The sequence below is a fragment of the Salmo trutta genome, unplaced genomic scaffold (genome assembly GCF_901001165.1).
Source record: "Salmo trutta unplaced genomic scaffold, fSalTru1.1, whole genome shotgun sequence".
Lineage (NCBI taxonomy): Eukaryota > Metazoa > Chordata > Actinopteri > Salmoniformes > Salmonidae > Salmo > Salmo trutta.
The window spans coordinates 121,737-146,470 of NW_021822698.1; the positions used below are offsets into that span (position 1 = coordinate 121,737).

The window sequence follows — 24,734 nt, forward strand, 5'->3', positions numbered from 1 at the left end:
ATTCTCCTTTGTCCCCTCCCTATAGAGGTCCTGCCAGCTCACAGAGAGAGGCTCCACTGACACACTGGGTGCTCATCCCAACACACACTACTCCTTTATGGGCTTCCTCAGGCTTAGATTACGCCTGTGTTTTGACATGGAGGTTAAGTGATACATGTGGTACTGGGACACTGTGTCAATAGACAGTAGTCAGGTGTGTGTGTGTGTGTGTGTGCGTGCATTCGCGTGTTGGGGGAGAGAGACAATGTGTACACGAGAGATTGGTGGGACACAGTGACAGTGTGTCAATAGATGTGTGTGTCCATGTGTGTGTCCATGTGTGTGTCCATGTGTGTGTCTGGGTACTGGTGAGGGGAGGCTCATAATAATGTCTGGAATGGAGTGGATGGAAAGGACTGAAACACATTCCTGCGGTAGCGGCTCCCCTCTCTCCTCTGTGCAGGGACTTTCTCACAGGTTCTCTCGGATCTTTAAATAGGTAACCAGGTCACACCTCCGTCCTGTCGCGGGGCTATAATTAGCTCTTTAGCGGCTAGGCTAGGGAAGCAGTGGGTGCCAGAGGGGAGATGGATACGGCATTCCAGACATCACAGAAACAGCAGCAGGCCAGACAGGGAGGAAACGGGGAGAGAACCAAGGGCCAGCACATAGTCAATATATCTTGATGTCTTCTCTCACCTGCTCCCTCTTCCTCTTTCTCTCTCTCTCAATCTCTTTTTCTCTCTTTCTCTCTCTCTCCATCTCTCGTTCTCTCTCTTTCTCTTTCTCTCTCTCTTTTTCTCTCTCTCTTTCTCGGTGCATGCCAGGAGTGTTTTGTAGTTGAGAGGCTGGGTGAAAGGCTCTGTCCTATCTTATTTTCTTGATTCTATCCTTGGTATTTAATTTTTTTTTTAAGTTAGATGGTGGAGGGTTAATACACTTTTATTTTAACGGTACCCATTGTTTTTTTCAAAGTTAGGTAGGAAGAGGACAGAGTTTTAGTTTCCCGGGGCTTGGAAGGTGTGGTGTGCGCGATGGCTTTGCAGCCTAGTGCAGAGGAGACACTGTTGTTACGGCATGGATTCAGGTGTGTTCCTGAGAATGGAGTTAAGGTGGAGGAGACACTGTTGTTACGACATGGATTCAGGTGTGTTCCTGAGAATGGAGTTAAGGTTGAGGAGACGCTGTTGTTACGACATGGATTCAGGTGTGTTCCTGAGAATGGAGTTAAGGTTGAGGAGACGCTGTTTTTACGGCATGGATTCAGGTGTGTTCCTGAGAATGGAGTTAAGGTGGAGGAGACGCTGTTGGTACGACATGGATTCAGGTGTGTTCCTGAGAATGGAGTTAAGGTGGAGGAGACGCTGTTGTTACGACATGGATTCAGGTGTGTTCCTGAGAATGGAGTTAAGGTGGAGGAGACGCTGTTGTTACGGCATGGATTCAGGTGTTTTCCTGAGAATGGAGTTAAGGTTGAGGAGATGCTGTTGTTACGGCATGGATTCAGGTGTGTTCCTGAGAATGGAGTTAAGGTGGAGGAGACGCTGTTGTTACGACATGGATTCAGGTGTGTTCCTGAGAATGGAGTTAAGGTGGAGGAGACGCTGTTGTTACGGCATGGATTCAGGTGTGTTCCTGAGAATGGAGTTAAGGTGGAGGAGACGCTGTTGTTACGGCATGGATTCAGGTGTGTTCCTGAGAATGGAGTTAAGGTGGAGGAGACGCTGTTGTTACGGCATGGATTCAGGTGTGTTCCTGAGAATGGAGTTAAGGTGGAGGAGACGCTGTTGTTACGGCATGGATTCAGGTGTGTTCCTGAGAATGGAGTTAAGGTGGAGGAGACGCTGTTGTTACGGCATGGATTCAGGTGTGTTCCTGAGAATGGAGTTAAGGTGGAGGAGACGCTGTTGTTACGGCATGGATTCAGGTGTGTTCCTGAGAATGGAGTTAAGGTGGAGGAGACGCTGTTGTTACGACATGGATTCAGGTGTGTTCCTGAGAATGGAGTTAAGGTGGAGGAGACGCTGTTGTTACGGCATGGATTCAGGTGTGTTCCTGAGAATGGAGTTAAGGTGGAGGAGACGCTGTTTTTACGGCATGGATTCAGGTGTGTTCCTGAGAATGGAGTTAAGGTGGAGGAGACGCTGTTGTTACGGCATGGATTCAGGTGTGTTCCTGAGAATGGAGTTAAGGTGGAGGAGACGCTGTTGTTACGGCATGGATTCAGGTGTGTTCCTGAGAATGGAGTTAAGGTGGAGGAGACGCTGTTGTTACGGCATGGATTCAGGTGTGTTCCTGAGAATGGAGTTAAGGTTGAGGAGACGCTGTTGTTACGGCATGGATTCAGGTGTGTTCCTGAGAATGGAGTTAAGGTGGAGGAGACGCTGTTGTTACGGCATGGATTCAGGTGTGTTCCTGAGAATGGAGTTAAGGTGGAGGAGACGCTGTTGTTACGACATGGATTCAGGTGTGTTCCTGAGAATGGAGTTAAGGTGGAGGAGACGCTGTTGTTACGGCATGGATTCAGGTGTGTTCCTGAGAATGGAGTTAAGGTGGAGGAGACGCTGTTTTTACGGCATGGATTCAGGTGTGTTCCTGAGAATGGAGTTAAGGTGGAGGAGACGCTGTTGTTACGGCATGGATTCAGGTGTGTTCCTGAGAATGGAGTTAAGGTGGAGGAGACGCTGTTGTTACGGCATGGATTCAGGTGTGTTCCTGAGAATGGAGTTAAGGTGGAGGAGACGCTGTTGTTACGGCATGGATTCAGGTGTGTTCCTGAGAATGGAGTTAAGGTGGAGGAGATGCTGTTGTTACGGCATGGATTCAGGTGTGTTCCTGAGAATGGAGTTAAGGTGGAGGAGATGCTGTTTTTACGGCATGGATTCAGGTGTGTTCCTGAGAATGGAGTTAAGGTGGAGGAGATGCTGTTGTTACGACATGGATTCAGGTGTGTTCCTGAGAATGGAGTTAAGGTGGAGGAGACGCTGTTGTTACGGCATGGATTCAGGTGTGTTCCTGAGAATGGAGTTAAGGTGGAGGAGATGCTGTTGTTACGACATGGATTCAGGTGTGTTCCTGAGAATGGAGTTAAGGTGGAGGAGATGCTGTTGTTACGACATGGATTCAGGTGTGTTCCTGAGAATGGAGTTAAGGTGGAGGAGACGCTGTTGTTACGGCATGGATTCAGGTGTGTTCCTGAGAATGGAGTTAAGGTGGAGGAGACGCTGTTGTTACGGCATGGATTCAGGTGTGTTCCTGAGAATGGAGTTAAGGTGGAGGAGACGCTGTTGTTACGGCATGGATTCAGGTGTGTTCCTGAGAATTGAGTTAAGGTGGAGGAGACGCTGTTGTTACGGCATGGATTCAGGTGTGTTCCTGAGAATGGAGTTAAGGTGGAGGAGATGCTGTTGTTACGGCATGGATTCAGGTGTGTTCCTGAGAATGGAGTTAAGGTGGAGGAGACGCTGTTGTTACGACATGGATTCAGGTGTGTTCCTGAGAATGGAGTTAAGGTGGAGGAGACGCTGTTGTTACGGCATGGATTCAGGTGTGTTCCTGAGAATGGAGTTAAGGTGGAGGAGACGCTGTTGTTACGGCATGGATTCAGGTGTGTTCCTGAGAATGGAGTTAAGGTGGAGGAGACGCTGTTGTTACGGCATGGATTCAGGTGTGTTCCTGAGAATGGAGTTAAGGTGGAGGAGACGCTGTTGTTACGGCATGGATTCAGGTGTGTTCCTGAGAATGGAGTTAAGGTGGAGGAGAAGCTGTTGTTACGGCATGGATTCAGGTGTGTTCCTGAGAATGGAGTTAAGGTGGAGGAGATGCTGTTGTTACGGCATGGATTCAGGTGTGTTCCTGAGAATGGAGTTAAGGTGGAGGAGATGCTGTTGTTACGACATGGATTCAGGTGTGTTCCTGAGAGTGCAGTTAAGGTGGAGGAGACACTGTTGTTATGGCATGGATTCAGGTGTGTTCCTGAGAATGGAGTTAAGGTGGAGGAGATGCTGTTGTTACGGCATGGATTCAGGTGTGTTCCTGAGAATGGAGTTAAGGTGGAGGAGGTTCTGCTCGCGGTCGGTGAACAGGTAGGAGCTGAATTCATACATTCCACATCTAGAATGAACAAAGCTATGGTTGTGTTTATGAAACGAGTGAATTTGGTGGGTAGGCTAATTGCTAGTGGAATATTTTGGTGCCGATTTCTCCACTTTCTCCTCTTTCGACTAGGGTAGTAGTTGATAATCTGCCTCCGTTTATTACGGTTGTTCTAAAGAGCTGAGTCAGTTTGGTAAGTTTGCTAGCGGTTTTCCTGTACTGCCGGCAGGTTTTCAGACATGCCGTTTAGCATGTTGTTTCGTTCCGGAGGCAAGTGTCTATGAACTACAATGAGCAACAGCTAAATGTGCATTTTAAAGTGAGTCATGGGGAGGGGCTCTACGCAGGGTTTGCCAGCACAGGTAGTCTACGGTGTTTTGAGTGTGGGGATTTGGGGCATAAGAGCTTTGCGTGCCCACATACTGTACACAAGGTGAGGATACAAGTGCCAGTGGGGGAAATTGAGGTCAGCATGCAAGGGGCCATGAGACGCAGGCAGCAGAGGCTGGGCCTAGTCATGCTATAGAGGGTGGTGTGGATGAGGCTGGGTCTAGTCATGCTATAGAGGGTGGTGTGGATGAGACTGGGTCTAGTCATGCTATAGACGGTGGTGTGGATGAGGCTGGGTCTAGTCATGCTATAGAGGGTGGTGTGGATGAGACTGGGTCTAGTCATGCTATAGAGGGTGGTGTGGATGAGGCTGGGTCTAGTCATGCTATAGAGGGTGGTGTGGATGAGGCTGGGTCTAGTCATGCTATAGAGGGTGGTGTGGATGAGGCTGGGTCTAGTCATGCTATAGAGGGTGGTGTGGATGAGACTGGGCCTAGTCATGCTATAGAGGGTGGCGTGGATGAGACTGGGCCTAGTCATGCTATAGAGGGTGGAGTGGATGAGGCTGGGTCTAGTCATGCTATAGAGGGTGGTGTGGATGAGGCTGGGTCTAGTCATGCTATAGAGGGTGGTGTGGATGAGACTGGGCCTAGTCATGCTATAGAGGGTGGTGTAGCTGAGGCTGGGTCTAGTCATGCTACGGATGGTGGTGTGGATGAGGCTGGGCCTAGTCAGGTTATGGATGGTGGTATAGATGAGACTGGGTCTAGTCATGCTATGGATGGTGGTGTGGATGAGGCTGGGCCTAGTCAGGTTATGGATGGTGGTGTAGATGAGACTGGGTCTAGCCATGCTATGGATGGTGGTGTAGATGAGGCTGGGCCTAGTCAGGTTATGGATGGTGGTGTAGATGAGACTGGGTCTAGTCGTGCTATGGATGGTGGTGTAGATGAGGCTGGGCCTAGTCAGGTTATGCTAGTGGATGAGGAGAGTATGGTGGGGAAGGGTAAGAGACTAGGGGGGAGGAGGAGGGTGTCAGGCGGAAGAGGAAAAAGGGGGAGAAGAAAGGAGTTGGGAGGGGAGAGGCTGGTGTGGTCAAAGGCACCAAGGAACCTTTGCCTGGTGCTATTTGGGGAGGCCCCGACCTGAGAAAAAGGGCAGGTAGTCAGGATGGGAGATGGAGATGAGGAGGCCTTATTTTCAGACTCCTCCTCAATGGGCCCAGAGCTGACAGCCAGTCAGGCAGAGGGGTCAAAGTACACGGTGAGGAAGCTGTCAAGGTTCCTAAATGAGGCTAAGGGGTAAAAAGTTAATCTTGAGTCTTTTTCTTGCGATCCGGGAAAGTTTGTAAGATCAGTACAACACGCTATGAAAAATGAGGGGCATGGTGTCATCTCACCCAGGAAGTGGGTCACAACCGTGCGTAAAGGTCTACCTTCAGACGCTGTTTAGATTAATCGTTTTTTTCTGTCACTGGAGCTTTTTGAGCTTTGCTATTGGTCTCTTTCTTTGCTGGCTTTTCTCCCACATCTTATGGAGACTCTTTCAGTAGGCTCGCTTAATACAAATGGTGCCAGAGATGTGGGAAAGAGGAGTGTGTTGGGTGAATATGTAAAACAAAAAAAAGTACAGGTGTTGTTTCTATTTGGATGTCTTAGACAGGAACTCTCACAGGTAGCGCCTGAGGAGATGAAAGACAGAAATGGGGAGGAGCCTCATTCAGGCTCAGTGGGGGTGTTAAGGGACATCATTAATCAGTTTGACCTAGTGGATGTTTGGAGAACTAGACATCCCAACACAAGACAGTATACATGGGTGAAGGTCTTTGGGGCTAGGGTGAGTGCAGCCTGACTTGATCATTTTTACATGTCCAGGAATCGGAGCAATAGGCTGTTGGGCGCTACCATTCTCCCGGTGGGTTTTTCAGATCATCACATAACCATGGCTCGGCTGTCTATTTCACCAGGGCCTCGGCAAAAATCCTATTGGAAGTTTCATGTAAAGCTCTTACACAATGCCACTTTTTGCTCAGGTTTCCAGACTTTTTGGGAAAGGTGGGGGCAGCGAAGAGAGGAGTATGAGTGAATGGTGGGATGTGGAGGAAGTCCAAATTGGGCTTTTCTGTCAACAGAATACAGCTCTCTCATCCTTAGATACTATGAGAGTATTGGTTGGAACTCCAGCGTAGTATTAGTGAGATGGAGGTAGAGATGGTGTGGAAAGGCAATGTAGGCATCCAGGCTAATTTAGCTGAATTACGTAGGGACCTGGGCAGTTTTTTCCCGGTTAAAGCAAAGGGAGCACTTGTAAGAACTAGATTCTCCATGCTCAAGGAGATGGATGCTCCCAGCTCCTTCTTATTTGGTTTGGAAAGACAGAGCGGTGAAGCCAAAGGTATGCATTGTCCACGGCTGTCTGATGGGCGGGTGACCTCTGGAGGTGGAAATGCGGGAGCGGACTGTGGAGTTTTATACTGAGTTGTATAGGTGCAGAACTGTGTGATCCTATGTGTGCTCAGGTCTTGTTTGCAGAACTCCCTAAGCTCTCTCTGGCACAGAGGGATGAAATGGACATTCCTCTGTTGTCCCATGAACTAGCAGAGGCCGTAACCCAGATGTCCCAAGGCCGTACACCGGGGGTCGATGGACTCCTAGTGGAGTTTTATAAAAATTCTGGGGAATAATTGGACTGGACTTCTTTTGCGTGTTGCGTTAGTGCGTCAGGGTAGGAGAGTTGCCGATGAGCTGCTGTCGGGCGGCTCTGACTCTTCTGCCCAAAAAACGTGACTTGTGTGAACTTAGGAACTGGAGGCCTGTGGCATTGCTCTGTGCGGACTACAAGATATTTGCCAAGGTCCTCGCTAACAGGTTGAAGTCTCATCTGGATTCAATAGTTCACAAGGACCAGACATATTGTTTACTGGGATGCTCAATCACAGACTTTGTTCTTGTTCTTCATCAGAGACATGTTGGACTTGTCGAGAGGTTCTAATGTGAACTTTGGACTGGTCTCTTTAGATCAAGAGAAGGCTTTTAATAGAGTGGACCATGAGTATCTGTTTAATGTGATGTTTGGGGAAAGGTTTTTTGGCCTGTGTGAAGCTGTTGTATGCTGGGGCGTCATGTATGGTCAAGTTGGGAGGGGTACTCAGTAGGCCAGTCTGGGGGAAACGGGGCATTAGACAAGGATGCCCTCTATCAGGGCAGTTATACACACTAGCCATTGAGCCTTTTTTGGGCCTGCTACGCAGGAGACTGCAGGGAGTGTGCTGGACAGGGATGGGTGTGTTGACAGAAATAGCAGTGTCGGCGTATGCAGATTACGTTTCTGTGATGGTCAGGGATGGGCAGGATATGCAGGCACTAGAGACTAGTCTGAAGGTGTACGAGGGAGCTTCGTCAGCTAAGGTGAACTGGGGCAAGTGCAAAGCTCTGTTATGTTGGGCATGGAGGGATAGGGCCCCTCTTCTGCTTCCAGGGGGTTTGCAGTGGGGTTGTGAAGGGCTTACAATTTTGGGGGTGTACCTGGGCTTGGAGAGGTGGGTCAGGAAGAACTGGAAGGGGCTGTCACAGGCAGTGGTGTCAAGACTGGCCAGGTGGAGGTGGCTCCTGTCCCAAGTGTCATATAGAGGGAGAATGCTGATAATCAACAACCTGGTGGCATCTTCCCTGTGGCGTAAACTGGCTGGGGGTGGAGTTTACTGTCGGGATGTCGATAATGGGGCACAGGTATTCAAATAAGGAGAAGGCCAAATGTGTGTTGTTGAATTTCCTTTTTGCTCAGGCAAAGTTGGCTATTTGGCTAACAAGGAGGAACAGGGTCAAAGGTGGGGGATAACAAACCCTTTACTATAATTTAATGGGATGGTCTCTGCGCACCTTAGGGTGGAATTTGAGTTCTATAAAATGATAAAAAGTGTGGAGATATGGTGTGTCGTGGGGCTGTCTGTACAGCTGGGGGAGATATTTCAGGAGATATGGTGTGTCGTGGGGCTGTCTGTACAGCTGGGGGAGATATTTCAGGAGATATGGTGTGTCGTGGGGCTGTCTGTACAGCTGGGGGAGATATTTCAGGAGATATGGTGTGTCGTGGGGCTGTCTGTACAGCTGGGGGAGATATTTCAGGAGATATGGTGTGTCGTGGGGCTGTCTGTACAGCTGGGGGAGATATTTCAGGAGATATGGTGTGTCGTGGGGCTGTCTGTACAGCTGGGGGAGATATTTCAGGAGATATGGTGTGTCGTGGGGCTGTCTGTACAGCTGGGGGAGATATTTCAGGAGATATGGTGTGTCGTGGGGCTGTCTGTACAGCTGGGGGAGATATTTCAGGAGATATGGTGTGTCGGGGGGCTGTCTGTACAGCTGGGGGAGATATTTCAGGAGATATGGTGTGTCGTGGGGCTGTCTGTACAGCTGGGGGAGATATTTCAGGAGATATGGCGTGTCGGGGGGCTGTCTGTACAGCTGGGGGAGATATTTCAGGAGATATGGTGTGTCGTGGGGCTGTCTATACAGCTGGGGGAGATATTTCAGGAGATATGGTGTGTCGGGGGGCTGTCTGTACAGCTGGGGGAGATATTTCAGGAAATATGGTGTGTCGGGGGGCTGTCTGTACAGCTGGGGGAGATATTTCAGGAGATATGGTGTGTCGGGGGGCTGTCTGTACAGCTGGGGAAGATGGGTTGGATATACGGTTGTAGAAGTGGTGAGATTTTTGGTTATTGTGATGTGTTGTTTTGTATTGTGGAGCAAGGTGAGTATGCAGTACAGGGGATATTTGTTTTTTGTCTTAAGGGGGAGTGGGGGGGTTAATGAAATGAGAATGTAACAATAAATAAAGACAAAGTCTCTCTCTGGCTCTCTCCCACATTCTCTCACTCTTTCTCTGTCTCTCGTTCTCTCTTTTTCTGTCCTCTCTCTTCTTTCTCTCTCTCGGTTTTCTTCTCTCTCAGTCTCTGGCTCTCTCCCATGTTTCCTCACTATTTCCCTCTCTCAATATTTCTTCCCTGCCTTTCTTTACCTCATTCTTTTTCCCATCTGTCTCTTTCCTTCTCTCTTTCTCCATCCCTCTGTTACTAGAGAAAGCCACTCCCCTTCCCTCCCTGGTGTGTGTTTACTGTGTGGGCTGCTAAGTGTCTGTTGTGACAGCTTGGGGTCATGTGACAGGCAGAGGGGACAGCTTGGGGGTCTGGTGAGAGGCAGAGGGGACAGCTTGCCAACCCCCCCCCCCCCCCCACACACACACACACATACACCACCTCTCTCGCCCCCCTCACGCCAGTGTCCGTGTGGCCTGAGGTCTGGCGTGCAGCGGTCCGGGATGCCCAGCCTGTCTGTCCAGTGTGAGGTCTAACTTAGCTCCACGCTGACCCCAACACTACATCACATGGGTGACATGGTAAAGTGGACGGCTAAGAGCGTTGCTCAGACAAGTGGGTTTCAACCTTCTGAGTCCAGCATAGAATGGCACCCTTTTATTCCTAATTTAAATTCAGGGGGTAAGGTTAAGGTTTGGGATGGGGCTAGTGGTTAAAATCACCATTTTATTCCTAATTTAAGTTCAGGTGGTAAGGTTAAGGTTTGGGATGGGGCTAGTGGTTAAAATCACCATTTTATTCCTAATTTAAGTTCAGGGGGTAAGGTTAAGTTTTGGGATGGGGCTAGTGGTTAAAATCACCATTTTATTCCTAATTTAAGTTCAGGGGGTAAGGTTAAGGTTTGGGATGGGGCTAGTGGTTAAAATCACCCTTTTATTCCTAATTTAAGTTCAGGTGGTAAGGTTAAGGTTTGGGATGGGGCTAGTGGTTAAAATCACCCTTTTATTCCTAATTTAAGTTCAGGGGGTAAGGTTAAGGTTTGGGATGGGGCTAGTGGTTAAAATCACCCTTTTATTCCTAATTTAAGTTCAGGTGGTAAGGTTAAGGTTTGGGATGGGGCTAGTGGTTAAAATCACCATTTTATTCCTAATTTAAGTTCAGGGGGTAAGGTTAAGGTTTGGGATGGGGCTAGTGGTTAAAATCACCATTTTATTCCTAATTTAAGTTCAGGTGGTAAGGTTAAGGTTTGGGATGGGGCTAGTGGTTAAAATCACCATTTTATTCCTAATTTAAGTTCAGGGGGTAAGGTTAAGGTTTGGGATGGGGCTAGTGGTTAAAATCACCATTTTATTCCTAATTTAAGTTCAGGGGGTAAGGTTAAGGTTTGGGATGGGGCTAGTGGTTAAAATCACCCTTTTATTCCTAATTTAAGTTCAGGTGGTAAGGTTAAGGTTTGGGATGGGGCTAGTGGTTAAAATCACCCTTTTATTCCTAATTTAAGTTCAGGGGGTAAGGTTAAGGTTTGGGATGGGGCTAGTGGTTAAAATCACCCTTTTATTCCTAATTTAAGTTCAGGTGGTAAGGTTAAGGTTTGGGATGGGGCTAGTGGTTAAAATCACCATTTTATTCCTAATTTAAGTTCAGGGGGTAAGGTTAAGGTTTGGGATGGGGCTAGTGGTTAAAATCACCATTTTATTCCTAATTTAAGTTCAGGGGGTAAGGTTAAGGTTTGGGATGGGGCTAGTGGTTAAAATCACCCTTTTATTCCTAATTTAAGTTCAGGTGGTAAGGTTAAGGTTTGGGATGGGGCTAGTGGTTAAAATCACCATTTTATTCCTAATTTAAGTTCAGGGGGTAAGGTTAAGGTTTGGGATGGGGCTAGTGGTTAAAATCACCATTTTATTCCTAATTTAAGTTCAGGTGGTAAGGTTAAGGTTTGGGATGGGGCTAGTGGTTAAAATCACCATTTTATTCCTAATTTAAGTTCAGGGGGTAAGGTTAAGGTTTGGGATGGGGCTAGTGGTTAAAATCACCATTTTATTCCTAATTTAAGTTCAGGGGGTAAGGTTAAGGTTTGGGATGGGACTAGTGGTTAAAATCACAATTTTATTCCTAATTTAAATTCAGGGGGTAAGGTTAAGGTTTGGGATGGGGCTAGTGGTTAAAATCACCATTTTATTCCTAATTTAAGTTCAGGGGGTAAGGTTAAGGTTTGGGATGGGGCTAGTGGTTAAAATCACAATTTTATTCCTAATTTAAATTCAGGGGGTAAGGTTAAGGTTTGGGATGGGGCTAGTGGTTAAAATCACCATTTTATTCCTAATTTAAGTTCAGGGGGTAAGGTTAAGGTTTGGGATGGGACTAGTGGTTAAAATCACAATTTTATTCCTAATTTAAATTCAGGGGGTAAGGTTAAGGTTTGGGATGGGGCTAGTGGTTAAAATCACCATTTTATTCCTAATTTAAGTTCAGGGGGTAAGGTTAAGGTTTGGGATGGGACTAGTGGTTAAAATCACAATTTTATTCCTAATTTAAATTCAGGGGGTAAGGTTAAGGTTTGGGATGGGGCTAGTGGTTAAAATCACCATTTTATTCCTAATTTAAATTCAGGGGGTAAGGTTAAGGTTTGGGATGGGGCTAGTGGTTAAAATCACCATTTTATTCCTAATTTAAGTTCAGGGGGTAAGGTTAAGGTTTGGGATGGGACTAGTGGTTAAAATCACAATTTTATTCCTAATTTAAATTCAGGGGGTAAGGTTAAGGTTTGGGATGGGGCTAGTGGTTAAAATCACCATTTTATTCCTAATTTAAGTTCAGGGGGTAAGGTTAAGGTTTGGGATGGGACTAGTGGTTAAAATCACAATTTTATTCCTAATTTAAATTCAGGGGGTAAGGTTAAGGTTTGGGATGGGGCTAGTGGTTAAAATCACCATTTTATTCCTAATTTAAATTCAGGGGGTAAGGTTAAGGTTTGGGATGGGGCTAGTGGTTAAAATCACCATTTTATTCCTAATTTAAATTCAGGGGGTAAGGTTAAGGTTTGGGATGGGACTAGTGGTTAAAATCACCTTTTTATTCCTAATTTAAGTTCAGGGGGTAAGGTTAAGGTTTGGGATGGGGCTAGTGGTTAAAATCACCTTTTTATTCCTAATTTAAATTCAGGGGGTAAGGTTAAGGTTTGGGATGGGGCTAGTGGTTAAAATCACCATTTTATTCCTAATTTAAGTTCAGGGGGTAAGGTTAAGGTTTGGGATGGGACTAGTGGTTAAAATCACAATTTTATTCCTAATTTAAATTCAGGGGGTAAGGTTAAGGTTTGGGATGGGGCTAGTAGTTAAAATCACCTTTTTGACATTTTAAACACAGCATAATAATGGCTATGGCCTAGACCAACACGGTACACTACACCCTAACCTAACAGTACACTACACCATAACCTAACAGTACACTACACCCTAACAGTACACTACACCCCAACCTAACAGTACACTACACCATAACCTAACAGTACACTACACCCTAACCTAACAGTACACTACACCCTAACCTAACAGTACACTACACCCTAACCTAACAGTACACTACACCCTAACCTAACAGTACACTACACCCTAACCTAACAGTACACTACACCCTAACAGTACACTACACCCTAACCTAACAGTACACTACACCCTAACAGTACACTACACCCTAACCTAACAGTACACTACACCCTAACCTGACAGTACACTACACCCTAACCTGACAGTACACTACACCCTAACAGCACACTACACCCTAACCTAACAGTACACTACACCCTAACAGTACACTACACCCTAACCTAACAGTACACTACACCCTAACCTAACAGTACACTACACCCTAACCTAACAGTACACTACACCCCAACCTAACAGTACACTACACCATAACCTAACAGTACACTACACCCTAACCTAACAGTATACTACACCCTAACCTAACAGTACACTACACCCTAACCCTAACAGTACACTACACCCTAACCTAACAGTACACTACACCCTAACCTGACAGTACACTACACCCTAACAGCACACTACACCCTAACCTAACAGTACACTACACCCTAACCTAGCAGTACACTACACCCCAACCTAACAGTACACTACACCCTAACCTAACAGTACACTACACCCTAACCTAACAGTACACTACACCCTAACCTAACAGTACACTACACCCTAACCTAACAGTACACTACACCCTAACAGTACACTACACCCTGACAGTACACTACACCCTAACCTAACAGTACACTACACCCTAACCTAACAGTACACTACACCATAACCTAACAGTACACTACACCCTAACCTAACAGTACACTACACCCTAACCTGACAGTACACTACACCCTAACAGCACACTACACCCTAACCTAACAGTACACTACACCCTAACAGTACACTACACCCTAACCTAACAGTACACTACACCCTAACCTAACCGTACACTACACCCTAACCTAACAGTACACTAAACCCTAACCTAACAGTACACTACACCCTAACCTAACAGTACACTACACCCTAACCTAACAGTACACTACACCCTAACCTAACAGTACACTACACCCTAACCTAACAGTACACTACACCCCAACCTAACAGTACACTACACCCTAACCTAACAGTACACTACACCCTAACCTAACAGCACACTGCACCCTAACCTAACAGTACACTACACCCTAACCTAACAGTACACTACACCCTAACCTAACAGTACACTACACCCTAACAGTACACTACACCCTAACCTAACAGTACACTACACCCTAACCTAACCGTACACTACACCCTCACCTAACAGTACACTACACCCTAACCTAACAGTACACTACACCCTAACCTAACAGTACACTACACCCTAACCTAACAGTACACTACACCCTAACCTAACAGCACACTGCACCTTAACCTAACAGTACACTACACCCTAACCTAACAGTACACTACACCCTAACCTAACAGTACACTACACCCTAACCTAACAGTACACTACACTACACCCTAACCTAACAGTACACTACACCCTAACCTAACAGTACACTACACCCTAACCTAACAGCACACTACACCCTAACCTAACAGTACACTACACCCTAACCTAACAGTACACTACACCCTAACCTAACAGTACACTACACCATGACCTAACAGTACACTACACCCTAACCTAACAGTACACTACACCCTAACCTAACAGTACACTACACCCTAACCTAACAGTACACTACACCCCGACCTAACAGTACACTACACCATGACCTAACAGTACACTACACCATGACCTAACAGTACACTACACCCTAACCTAACAGTACACTACACCCTAACCTAACAGTACACTACACCCTAACCTAACAGTACACTACACCCTAACCTAACCTAACAGTACACTACACTACACCCTAACCTAACAGCACACTACACCCTAACCTAACAGTACACTACACCCTAACCTAACAGTACACTACACCCTAACTTAACAGTACACTACACCCTAACCTAACAGTACACTACACCCTAACCTAACAGTACACTACACCCTAACCTAACAGTACACTACACCCCAACCTAACAGTACACTACACCATAACCTAACAGTACACTACACCCTAACCTAACAGTTCACTACACCCCCTACTACTGCTACTACTGCTGCTGCTATGGAGAACATAAATGTTTCGTTAGCTAGTGTTTAATACTCTCCTCCATCTCTATGTTGACTGGTGTTTAATACTCTCCTCCATCTCTATGTTGACTGGTGTTTAATACTCTCCTCCGTCTCTATGTTGACCGGTGTTTAATACTCTCCTCCGTCTCTATGTTGACTGGTGTTTAATACTCTCCTCCGTCTCTATGTTGACTGGTGTTTAATACTCTCCTCTGTCTCTATGTTGACCGGTGTTTAATACTCTCCTCCGTCTCTATGTTGACCGGTGTTTAATACTCTCCTCCGTCTCTATGTTGACTGGTGTTTAATACTCTCCTCCGTCTCTATGTTGACCGGTGTTTAATACTCTCCTCCGTCTCTATGTTGACCGGTGTTTAATACTCTCCGCCGTCTCTATGTTGACCGGTGTTTAATACTCTCCTCCGTCTCTATGTTGACCGGTGTTTAATACTCTCCTCCGTCTCTATGCTGACCGGTGTTTAATACTCTCCTCCGTCTCTATGTTGACCGGTGTTTAATACTCTCCTCCGTCTCTATGTTGACCGGTGTTTAATACTCTCCTCCGTCTCTATGTTGACCGGTGTTTAATACTCTCCTCCGTCTCTGTTGACTGGTGTTTAATACTCTCCTCCGTCTCTATGTTGACTGGTGTTTAATACTCTCCTCCGTCTCTATGTTGACTGGTGTTTAATACTCTCCTCCGTCTCTATGTTGACTGGTGTTTAATACTCTCCTCCGTCTCTATGTTGACCGGTGTTTAATACTCTCCTCCGTCTCTATGTTGACCGGTGTTTAATACTCTCCTCCGTCTCTATGTTGACCGGTGTTTAATACTCTCCTCCGTCTCTATGTTGACCGGTGTTTAATACTCTCCTCCGTCTCTATGTTGACCGGTGTTTAATACTCTCCTCCGTCTCTATGTTGACCGGTGTTTAATACTCTCCTCCGTCTCTATGTTGACCGGTGTTTAATACTCTCCTCCGTCTCTATGTTGACCGGTGTTTAATACTCTCCTCCGTCTCTATGCTGACCGGTGTTTAATACTCTCCTCCGTCTCTATGTTGACCGGTGTTTAATACTCTCCTCCGTCTCTATGTTGACCGGTGTTTAATACTCTCCTCCGTCTCTATGTTGACCGGTGTTTAATACTCTCCTCCGTCTCTATGTTGACCGGTGTTTAATACTCTCCTCCGTCTCTATGTTGACCGGTGTTTAATACTCTCCTCCGTCTCTATGTTGACCGGTGTTTAATACTCTCCTCTGTCTCTATGTTGACCGGTGTTTAATACTCTCCTCCGTCTCTATGTTGACCGGTGTTTAATACTCTCCTCCGTCTCTATGTTGACCGGTGTTTAATACTCTCCTCCGTCTCTATGTTGACCGGTGTTTAATACTCTCCTCCGTCTCTATGTTGACCGGTGTTTAATACTCTCCTCCGTCTCTATGTTGACTGGTGTTTAATACTCTCCTCCATCTCTATGTTGACCAGCCAGACTATGAGAGAAAGCATTAAGCAGAGACGGAGAACAGGCTCCATACTAACAGATGCTTAGCAGACCTGATACCTAAACCAGCTGTCCCCTGTGACCCAACTACACACACACACACACACACACACACACACACACACACACACACACACACACACACACACACACACACACACACACACACACACACACAGACACACAGACACACACACACACACACATACACACACACACACACAGACTCATAGGGGACAGGTCAATCAGTCAATCATAGTTATTTATAAAGCCCCCTTTACATCAGCAGTTGTCACAAAGTGCTTATACAGAAAGCCCGTAGAAAGGCTGGAACCTAGGAAGAAACCTAGAGAGGAGCCAGTCCTCTTCTGGCTGTGCCGGGTGGAGATTATAAGAGTACGTGGCCATTAAGGTTAGATCTTTCTTCAAGATGTTCAAACGTTCATAGATGACCAGCAGGGTCAAATAATAATCACTGTGGTTGTATAGTGTGCAACAGATCAGCACCTCAGGAGTAAATGTCTGTTGGCTTTTCATAGCCGAGCATTCAGAGGTTGAGACAGAAGGTGAGGAAGAGAGAGGAAGAGAAAGGGAGGGAGGGAGAGGAAACAGCAGGTCCGGGACAAGGTAGCACGACCAGTGAACAGGTCAGGGTTCCCTAGCCGCAGGCAGCACAGCAGAAACTGGATCAGCAGCACGACCAGGTGGGCTGGGGACAGTCATCAGGCCAGGTAGTCTTGAGGCATGGTCTTAGGGCTCAGATCCTCCGGGAGGGGAGAGAGAGATGGGACAATTAGAGGGAGCATACCTAAGATCACACAGGACAAGACAGGAGAATTACACCAGACAGGACAGACTGACCCTAGCCCCACGGTACGTAGACTATTGCAGCATAGATACTGGAGACTGAGACAGGGGTGGTCGGGGGACACTGTGGCCCCGTCTGATGACACTCCCGAACAGGGCCAACCAGGCAGGATATAACCTCACCCCTGTGCAGACCCCTCACCCCAGCAGAGACAGATCTGTGGGGTGTCTGCTACTGTTACTGGACACAGACATCAATTCAACATCTATTCCACGTTGGTTCAACGTCATTTCATTGAAATGATGTGGAAACAATTATAATTCAACCAGTGTGTGCCCAGTGGGACATCTCTAGATGATTAACGCTGCACAGTCTTCCACATTACTAGTGATGATGCTTACTGCTCATCCTTAGACAAAGACAAGGTCCTTTCTATGGTCCTTTTTCAGTGAAATGTCTTGGCCTCTGTTTTTCTGAGACATAGATTTTTCCACCTTCCATATTCATGGCTCTGGGTGTCTTTGTATTTGGTAAATGGCAGCGGCTGCATAATGCAGCACGTAGACTAGTGTCAGTGTGACGTGTTGTTAAGGTGCTTCGGGGACGTTCTGGAAAGGTGTACATTGATCTCAGTGGAAAACACACACACTTTCCTACACACACACGCGTTCTCTCGCTTCTCTCGCTCTCTGGTGCACACACACACACACACACACACACACACACACACACACACACACACACACACACACACACACACACACACACACACACACACACAGCCTTCAAAAGTGTGTCTACCTTCTGTCTGCTTGTATGTGTATGTTTTTGTATAACTGAGTGATAGCTGGTGTGTGTGCGTGTTTTTGGGTCGGCCCTCTATAGGGATTACTCCATTGTGTGGAGTCCCCTGGTCTGTGGTGAATCTCCTACTCCAAATATTACCCTCCTCAGTATGCCCCCCCCCCCCTTCTTCTCTCCTCCCCAGTATGCCCCCCCCCTTCTTTTCTCCTCCCCAGTATGGCCTCCCCCTTCTTCTCTCCTCCTCAGTATGGCCCCCATCTTCTTCTCTCCTCCTCAGTATGCCCCCCCCTTCTTCTCTCCTCTTCAGTATGGCCTCCCCCTTCTTCTCTCCTCCCCAGTATGGCCTCCCCCTTCTTCTCTCCTCCTCAGTATGGCCCCCCCTTCTTCTCTCCTCCTCAGTATGCCCCCCCTTCTTCTCTCCTCCCCAGTATGGCCCCCCCTTCTTCTCTCCTCCTCAGTATTGCCTCCCCCTTCTTCTCTCCTCCTCAGTATAGCCCCCCCTTCTTCTCTCCTCTTCAGTATGGCCTCCTCCTTCTTCTCTCCTCCTCAGTATTGCCTCCCCCTTCTTCTCTCCTCCTCAGTATAGCCCCCCCTTCTTCTCTCCTCCTCAGTATGGCCTCCTCCTTCTTCTCTCCTCCTCAGTATGGCCTCCCCCTTCTCCTCTCCTCCTCAGTATGGTCTCCCCCTTCTTCTCTCCTCCTCAGTATGGCCTCCTTTTTCTCCTCCTCAGTATGGCCTCCCCCTTCTTCTCTCCTCCTCAGTATGGCCTCCTTCTCTCCTCCCCAGTATGGCCTCCCCCTTCTTCTCTCCTCAGTATGGCCTCCCCCTTCTCCTCTCCTCCCCAGTATGGCCTCCCCCTTCTTCTCTCCTCCTCAGTATGGCCTCCCCCTTCTCCTCTCCTCTTCAGTATGGCCTCCTCCTCTCCTCTTCAGTATGGTCTCCCCCTTCTTCTCTTCTCCTCAGTATGGACTCCCCCTTCTCCTCTCCTCCCCAGTATGGCCTCCCCCTTCTTCTCTCCTCCTCAATATGTTCTCCCCCTTCTTCTCTCCTCCTCAGTATGGCCTCCCCCTTCTCCTCTCCTCCCCAGTATGGCCTCCCCCTTCTCCTCTCCTCCCCAGTATGGCCTCCCCCTTCTTCTCTCCTCCTCAGTATGGCCTCCTTCTCTCCTCCCCAGTATGGCCTCCCCCTTCTTCTCTCCTCCTCAGTATGGTCTCCCCCTTCTTCTCTCCTCCCCAGTATGGCCTCCCCCTTCTTCTCTCCTCCTCAGTATGGTCTCCCCCTTCTTCTCTCCTCCTCAGTATGGTCTCCCCCTTCTTCTCTCCTCCTCAGTATGGCCTCCCCCTTCTCCTCTCCTCTTCAGTATGGCCTCCCCCTTGTCCTCTCCTCTTCAGTATGGTCTCCCCCTTCTCTCCTCCTCAGTATGGCCTCCCCCTTCTCCTCTCCTCCCCAGTATGGCCTCCCCCTTCTTCTCTCCTCCCCAGTATGGCCTCCCCCTTCTCCTCTCCTCCCCAGTATGGCCTCCCCCTTCTTCTCTCCTCCTCAGTATGGCCTCCTTCTCTCCTCCCCAGTATGGCCTCCCCCTTCTTCTCTCCTCCTCAGTATGGTCTCCCCCTTCTTCTCTCCTCCCCAGTATGGCCTCCCCCTTCTTCTCTCCTCCCCAGTATGGCCTCCCCCTTCTCCTCTCCTCCCCAGTATGGCCTCCCCCTTCTTCTCTCCTCCCCAGTATGGCCTCCCCCTTCTCCTCTCCTCTTCAGTATGGCCTCCCCCTTCTCTTCTCCTCCCCAGTATGGCCTCCCCCTTCTTCTCTCCTCCTCAATATGTTCTCCCCCTTCTTCTCTCCTCCTCAGTATGGCCTCCCCCTTCTCCTCTCCTCCCCAGTATGGCCTCCCCCTTCTCCTCTCCTCCCCAGTATGGCCTCCCCCTTCTTCTCTCCTCCTCAGTATGGCCTCCTTCTCTCCTCCCCAGTATGGCCTCCCCCTTCTTCTCTCCTCCTCAGTATGGTCTCCCCCTTCTTCTCTCCTCCCCAGTATGGCCTCCCCCTTCTTCTCTCCTCCTCAGTATGGTCTCCCCCTTCTTCTCTCCTCCTCAGTATGGTCTCCCCCTTCTTCTCTCCTCCTCAGTATGGCCTCCCCCTTCTCCTCTCCTCTTCAGTATGGCCTCCCCCTTGTCCTCTCCTCTTCAGTATGGTCTCCCCCTTCTCTCCTCCTCAGTATGGCCTCCCCCTCCTCTCCTCCCCAGTATGGCCTCCCCCTTCTTCTCTCCTCCCCAGTATGGCCTCCCCCTTCTCCTCTCCTCTTCAGTATGGCCTCCCCCTTCTCCTCTCCTCTTCAGTATGGTCTCCCCCTTCTTCTCTCCTCCTCAGTATGGCCTCCCCCTTCTCCTCTCCTCCCCAGTATGGCCTCCCCCTTCTTCTCTCCTCCTCAATATGGTCTCCCCCTTCTTCTCTCCTCCTCAGTATGGCCTCCCCCTTCTTCTCTCCTCCCCAGTATGGCCTCCCCACTTCTTCTCTTTATTCAAAGAGGACAAATCATAGATGTTATGCTGAGAGGTAGATGGTCATTCTCCCCTGTCCTCAGTGATGCTCTCTCAGTGATTCTCTCCAGTGGTTCTCTAGCCAGAACAAAGGGACAGCATGTAGTTTTATAACCCAACCCTAGCCTGTGGTTGACCAATTAGAATTCCTTGCAATAAAACTGGGCCAATGGCCCACTGACAGGTATCCTATTTCAGGCTCAATATATAGACATATTCCTGCCATGTCTCATTAATTCCCTATGACAGAAAAAACACTATTTCCATTGATCGTTAGTACTCTGTTGATTTTTAGTCCTCTCTTGACCTTTAGTCCTCTTGACATTTAGTCCTCTTGACCTTAAGTCCTCTCTTGACATTTAGTCCTCTTGACCTTTAGTCCTCTGCGTTGTATATTTATCTTTAAAATATTCTTACACCAGTATGGCCTCCCCTTTCTCCTCTCCTCTTCAGTATGGCCTCCCCCTTCTTCTCTCCTCCTCAGTATGGCCTCCCCCTTCTTCTCTCCTCACCAGTATGGCCTCCCCCTTCTTCTCTCCTCCCCAGTATGGCCTCCCCCTTCTCCTCTCCTTTTCAGTATGGCCTCCCCCTTCTTCTCTCCTCCCCAGTATGCCCTCCCCCTTCTCCTCTCCTCTTCTGTATGGCCTCCCCCTTCTTCTCTCCTCCCCGGTATGGCCTCCCCCTTCTCCTCTCCTCTTCAGTATGGCCTCCCCCTTCTCCTCTCCTCTTCAGTATGGCCTCCCCCTTCTTCTCTCCTCTTCAGTATGGCCTCCCCCTTCTTCTCTCCTCTTCAGTATGGCCTCCCCCTTCTTCTCTCCTCCTCAGTATGGCCTCCGGTGATGCTTTGTGCAGACCTCACTACCCTCTGGAGAGCCTTACGGTTGTGGGCGAGCAGTTGCCGTACCAGGCGGTGATACAACCCGACAGGATGCTCTCGATTGTGCATCTGTAAAAGTTTGTGAGTGTCTTTGGTGACAAGCCAAATTTCTTCAGCCTTCTTCACCACGCTGTCTGTGTGGATGGATGGACGGATGGACCATTTCAGCTTGTCCGTGATGTGTGCGCCGAGGAACTTAACTTTCCACCTTCTCCACTTTGATGTGGATAGGGAGCTCCTCCCTCTGCTGTTTCCTGAAGTCCAAGATCATCTCCTTTGTTTTGTTGATATTGAGTGTGAGGTTATTTTCCTGACACCACACTCCGAGGGCCCTCACCTCCTCCCTGTAGGCCGTCTCATCGTTGTTGGTAATCAAGCCTACCACTGTAGTGTCGTCTGCAAACTTGATGATTGAGTTGGAGGCGTGCATGGCCACGCAGTCATGGGTGAACAGGGAGTACAGGAGAGGGCTGAGAACGCACCCTTGTGGGGCCCCAGTGTTGAGGATCAGTGAGGTGTAGATGTTGTTTCCTACCCTCACCACCTGGGGGCGGCCCGTCAGGAAGTCCAGGACCCAGTTGCACAGGGCAGGGTGACGGAAGTGACTTCATGATGACGGAAGTGAGTGCTACAGGGCGATAGTCATTTAGCTCAGTTACCTTAGCTTTCTTGGGAACAGGAACAATGGTGGCCCTCTTGAAGCATGTGGGAACAGCAGACTGGGATAAGGACTGATTGAATATGTCCGGACACACTCCAGCCAGCTGGTCTGCGCATGCTCTGAGGATGTGTCTAGGGATGCCGCCTGGGCCGGCAGCCTTGCGATGGTTAACACGTTTAAATGTTTTACTCACGTTGAGTGCAGTGAAGGAGAGCCCGCAGGTTTTGGTAGCGGGCCGTGTCGGTGGCACTGTATTGTCCTCAAAGCGAGCAAAGAAGTTGTTTAGTTTGTCTGGGAGAAAGACATCGTGGTCCGTGACGGGGCTGGTTTTCTTTTTGTAGTCCGTGATTGACTGTAGACCCTGCCACATACCTCTCATGTCTGAGCCGTTGAATTGCGACTCTACTTTGTCTCTATACTGACGCTTAGCTTGTTTGATTGCCTTGCGGAGGGAATAGCTACACTGTTTGTATTCGGTCATGTTTCCGGTCGCCTTGCCCTGATTAAAAGCAGTGGCTCACGCTTTCAGTTTTGCGCGAATGCTGCCATCAATCCAGGGGGAAGGTTTTAACAGTCGCTGTGGTACAACATCACCGATGCACTTGCTAATAAACTTGCTCACCGAATCAGCATATTCATCAATGTTTTTAGTTAGTTGTAGATAGGTGATAGATATGGGGGTATGAAAGGTTCATTGTGGATAGGTGATAGATATGGGGGTATGAAGGGTTCATTGTGGATAGGTGATAGATATGGGGGTATGAAGGGTTCATTGTGGATAGGTGATAGATATGGGGGTATGAAGGGTTAGTTGTGGATAGGTGATAGATATGGGGGTATGAAGGGTTCATTGTAGATAGGTGATAGATATGGGGGTATGAAGGGTTCATTGTGGAGAGGTGATAGATATGGGGGTATGAAGGGTTAGTTGTGGATAGGTGATAGATATGGGGGTATGAAGTAGAGGTCGACCGATTTATGATTTTTCAACGCTGATACTGATACGGATTATTGGAGGACCAAAAAAAGTCGATATCGATTAATCGGCCGATTTTTATATATACAGTTGAAGTCGGAAGTTTACAGTCGGAGTCATTAAAACTTGTTTTTCAACCACTCAACAAATGTCTTGTTAACAAACTATAGTTTTGGCAAGTCGGTTAGGACATCTACTTCGTGCATGACACAAGTAATTTTTCCAACAATTGTTTACAGACAGATTATTTCACTTATAATTCACTGTATCACAATTCCAGTGGGTCAGAAGTTTACATACACTAATTTGACTGTGCCTTTAAACAGCTTGGAAAATTCCAGAAAATGATGTCATGGCTTTAGAAGCTTCTGATAGGCTAATTGACATAATTTTTGTCAATTGGAGGTGTGACTTCAAGGCCTGCCTCTTTGCTTGACATCATGGGAAAATCAAAAGAAATCAGCGGAGACCTCAGAAAAAGAATTGTAGACCTCCACAAGTCTGGTTCATCCTTAGGAGCAATTTCCAAACGCCTGAAGGTACCACGTTCATCTGTACAAACAATAGTACGCAAGTATAAACACCATGGGACCACGCAGCCGTCATACCGCTCAGGAAGGAAATGCGTTCTGTCTCCTAGAGATGAACATACTTTGGTGCGAAAAGTGCAAATCAATCCCAGAACAACAGCAAAGGACCTTGTGAAGATGCTGGAGTAAACAGGTACAAAAGTATCTATATCCACAGTAAAACAAGTCCTATATCGACGTGACCTGAAAGGCCATTCAGCAAGGAAGAAGCCACTGCTCCAAAAACCGCCATAACAAAGCCAGACTACGGTTTGCAACTGCACATGGGGACAAAGATCATACTTTTTGGAGAAATGTCCTCTGGTATGATGAAACAAAAATAGAACTGTTTGGCCATAATGACCATCATTATGTTCGGAGGAAAAAGGGGGAGGCTTGCAAGCCGAAGAACAACATCCCAACCGTGAAGCACGGGGGTGGCAGCATCATGTTGTGGGGGTGCTTTGCTGCAGGAGGGACTGGTGCACTTCATAAAATAGATGGCAGCAAGGAAAATTATGTGAATATATTGAAGCAACATCTCAAGACATCAGTCAGGAAGTTAAAACTTGCTCCCAAATGGGTCTTCCAAATGGACAATGACCCCAAGCATACTTCCAAAGTTGTAGTAAAATGGCTTAAGGACAACACAGTCAAGGTATTGGAGTGGCCATCACAAAGCCCTGACCTCCACCCTATAGAAAAGTTGTGGGCAGAACTGACAATTGAATTTTTACTAGGATAAAATGTCAGGAATTGTGAAAAACTGAGTTTAAATGTATTTGGCTAAGGTGTATGTAAACTTCAGACTTCAATTGTATATTTGTAATAATGACAATTACATCAATACTGAATGAACAATGAACACTTATTTTAACTTAATATAATACATAAGTAAAATCTATTTAGTCTCAAATAAATAATGAAACATGTTCAATTTGTTTTAAATGTTGCAAGAACAAAGTGTTGGAGAAGAAAGTAAAAGTGCAATATGTGCCATGTAAAAAAGCTAACGTTTAAGTTCCTTGTTCAGAACATGAGAACATATGAAAGCTGGTGGTTCCTTTTAACATGAG

At 47.5% G+C, this 24,734-nt stretch overlaps 1 protein-coding gene across 2 annotated transcripts in view; it reads left to right on the top strand.

The window, feature by feature from the left end:
• The window catches only part of LOC115183748 (metallophosphoesterase MPPED2), a 167,423-nt gene that overhangs the window by 94,506 nt on the left and 48,183 nt on the right, over positions 1-24,734 (top strand). The window lies entirely within an intron of this gene.